Source organism: Octodon degus, unplaced genomic scaffold (genome assembly GCF_000260255.1).
Source record: "Octodon degus isolate 3935 unplaced genomic scaffold, OctDeg1.0 scaffold00073, whole genome shotgun sequence".
In the NCBI taxonomy this organism is placed as follows: Eukaryota; Metazoa; Chordata; class Mammalia; order Rodentia; family Octodontidae; genus Octodon; species Octodon degus.
In genome coordinates this window covers 10,784,832-10,788,704 of record NW_004524649.1, presented here as the reverse complement: position 1 = coordinate 10,788,704, position 3,873 = coordinate 10,784,832, and the positions used below count along the sequence as shown (strand labels likewise).

General features: G+C 39.1%; 1 protein-coding gene across 1 annotated transcript in view; it reads left to right on the top strand.

The window, feature by feature from the left end:
* Macrod2 (MACRO domain containing 2) overlaps positions 1–3,873 on the top strand; it is a 1,506,514-nt gene that overhangs the window by 340,189 nt on the left and 1,162,452 nt on the right. The window lies entirely within an intron of this gene.

Below are 3,873 nucleotides of genomic sequence, written 5' to 3'. Positions count from 1 at the left end.
TATATATTCATTTATGTATTTGGTACAGGGTCTTACTATGGAGCTCAGACTTATAGATGTTCTCCTCTTTTCAGCCTCCCCAGGGCTGAGATAACAGCTGTGCACCACCACACCTGGACTCCCTTGCTAGCTCAGCACACCCTGGGGGCAAGGCCAAAGTGTCATGTGGGACCAAGGATTGAACCCTGGTCTCTGCACTTGCCTAAGCAGGTGCTTAACCCACTGAGCTTTCTCCCTGGCCCTCGACTGCATATTGTAGAATTCCAACTACATTGTCTTCCAGAAAGGGAAGAACTATAGAGATAGTAGAGAGTTAAGGAATTTCCAAGGGATGGACAGAAGAGAGGATGGACAGGTAGAGCAAAGTGCATTGACAAAGCGTAAACAAACATATATATATATATAATTATCGTGGATTTCTAAGTGGGGGTCAACTTGTTACACCCAGCTGAATTGAACAGGTATGGTGCAGAGTTTGGGAGGCCCACCTGAGGATTGTTGCCAGCAGCATGAGAGGTAGAACTACAGAAGCTGCTGAGACGCTGTTAGAGGTGCTGTTTGGAGAAGCTTCTGGATCTGTTGGAACTTCTGGTTCTCTTGGACTATTCTGCTGGAGGACCTTGTCATGCTGGCTTTCCTGATGAACTTGGCTGTTCTTGTTGTAGGAGGACCTTCGTTATTGCTGAGAATGGCTACAGTTCATTTTGGAGGAGCTGTGGTCTTCACCTTGAGCATCACTTCCTGGCTCCAGAGGAAAAGATGGTACACTGCTCAGCCTCATGAAGAGGCTTGTCATGTTGGCTTTCCTGATGGGAACTCGGCTTTCCTAATAGCTGGAGGAGCTCAGGACCTCACTGTTGCTGAGGATAGCTGTGGCACTTCTAAGGGAAGCTCCAGTTTTTACCTTGAGCATTGCTTCCTAGCTCTGGTTCAGATCCCTCCACCTGATATCACAGATCCTTCATCCCACTGGCATAGAATTTCTAGCTTCCACCACTGACCTTTGGGCCTTTCCAGAGCAGATCCATGAAGCAGGCCTGCATGAGATCCTGTTGTGGGCTCTAGGCCTCTGATTGGTCTTGTGGGAAGCTCTAGGTTTTCAGCTGGATTCATGTAGGATATTAGGATCCAGGCCCTCAGCTGAATTCTTGGTTGCTCTTGTGGACAGATTTCCTGCACTTTTTGTATATGATTCTTTGGGTGATTCGTTATAACATGATACTATAAAATGTGTCCAAGATATTAATAACAAACTGAGGAGTGGAGAGAATTATGTGAAAACTCTCTGCTTATTCTGCCCAACTTTTCTGTTACCAATAAACAATTCTTAACACAATAAAATCTATTAATTTAAGGGAATTTTATGTGCTCATAAATCTGTTACTGTTCATGTAAACAAGGATAGTTATCAGGAATAACTATTGCATTTTATGATCCATCCTAAATAATTCCAGTAGTGTTTTGAGTTATTTTATCACTAAATAATTATCTTGAGTACAGAAAAAGTTAGCAATTATGAGGCCATTATTAAGTATATGTTTTTATATACAACATTGATTTCAGTTCTGTGTTACATAAACATGACAAATATTTTAGCTAATCAATCTATAATTGCAGAGTTCCTAATAATGTAGACAACTGCCCATTAAATATCAATTCACAGTCTAAAATACTTAGAATCTAACAACTGAAAAGTTTTACCTTTAGGCCTTTTTTCTGTTCATTGTTCCCAATAATTCTAAAATATTTTATTTATTTATTTATTTTATATTTTAGTTGATATAGGTTCTCACTACACAAATGGACTTGTGGTAATCCTCCTGCCTTAGCCTCCCCAGTGCAGGGATTAAAGGACTCTGCCACTATGCCTGGTTTCAGCATGGCATGGCAGGCCTGGGGCTCTAGGACAAGTATGGCATGTAGTACTAGAGATTGAACTTGGGACTTTGTGCTTTCCAGGCAGATTCTTAGACCACTTAGACCACTCCACAGCCCTTAAAGTACTTTATTGGTGGTAGATCATGATCTTCTGCTATGGTTTGTATAAAGTTGTCCCCCCCAAAGCTTCATGCAGTTATGGACAGGACTTCTAGTCTTGGCTATTAATTCATGATCTAGTGCTGCAATTATGGGTGCAAGTGCTGCTGGGATTATGGATATGAATGCTACACCTGGCCTGCAGCAGATAGCCTGAATGCCACATAATGGAGACAGCCTTGTTCTCTATAACCATTGTGGCCACTACTCCTCCCATTTGCTCTTGCTCTTTTCTGCCACCATGAAAGGTTGCTCTGTGCCATGTGCCACACTCTGCCTTGGAGCCAGCTAAGTATGGACTGAAACCTCCACAAACTGTCAGCTAAATAAACATTTCTTTCCATCATTTTGGGTGTCAGGTATTTGTCCCAGCAATGAGAGAAGAGTAACAGAGAGATCTTCTAACATTAAAGTTGGACAGGATGTATTTTATGGAAATTTACTTGAAAGAGACTATTTGAAGTAGAATAGTCTATAAAATTTTTGAATATGACTTTAAAAATCCTGTATTCATGTGACAGCCTCATTCATGCTTAATGTCTAAATCCAACAGCCACAGAAGGATTTTGAAGAAGTCCTCCAGGCACTGGTAATCCAAAAAGACAAGATGGCCTGGCTCTCTTTAATGACAAGAAAACAACAATTAACCAATTCGTTTTATTAGAACCTTGGAGAATGTATATTCACCAGATGCTCCAGGCTTGGCTTCAGTATCTCAGGTCTATCAATTGCTAGATGGCATTACAGTGTTAAGAGTGTAATTTCCTAAGGAAAAGCTCAGAAATAGAACCCCAAGTGACATGATAGATGTCTGTAATTGACGATATAAGCTCTTTCAAATACTTTTGAGGCCTAAATCAACATTGACATTCCAGGAAAGGGAATTAAAAGATAAATATAATGTATTATTATGATATACAAATGAAAATTATAATGTATTATCTGTGAACTTAAATCAACTTATTTGATTCTATACCTAATTTTACAATCATATCTAGGGTTTCAAGTGGTGGTGATAAACTGTTTTTGTTGTTTTGTTTGTTTTTCAATTTTTTATTGGTACATTTTAGAAATACACAATGATAACATTCATCACAGGGAATTGGTACCTGTACATGGTATGTCTTGCTTATCTTTTGTCCCCATACGCGTTCCTACCCTTCAACTCCTCTCTGCCTTTTTATTTACAAAAGTTTTGTTTTTATTTTATTCCTCCTATTCTATTTTTTTTGTCAGTTCACTCCCCCTTCTTCCCACCCTTGTTCCCCTTCTCATTTGAATATTTATATTTTCTTACCATTTCCTAAATCTATTACACATTTTGGTACTTACTTACACTTTTGGCTTCTCACAATAATGTGGTATTTAAACATGTGTCCCTAATTTGTTTTACTTAAGAGTACTGTTTCAAAGTGCACTCATTTAGCTAGAAATAGCACAAGCTGTTCTTCTTTATGGCAGAGAATACTCCATTGTATTAAAAATATCCACCTCTTTTTTATCCATTCATCAGTTGGTGGGTATTTTCACTGTTACCAGCTACACGCCATAAGGATGGCTGTGCATGCATCACTGAGGTATTGATGCTTTTAAATCTTTCAGGAAAATGCCAAGAAAGGAAGTTACTGGGTCGAGTGGAACCCCTACTTTTATTTTTTTGAGGAATCTCCATGCTGATTCCTACAGTGGTTATACCAAGTCACGCTTCCACCAACCATGTAGCATCATTCCTTTTTCCCCACAGCCTCACCAGCATTTGTTAATGTTTTGATTTATTGATGATAGCCATTCTTTCTGGAGTAAGCTCAGCATTATTTTATTTTTTATATTTATTTA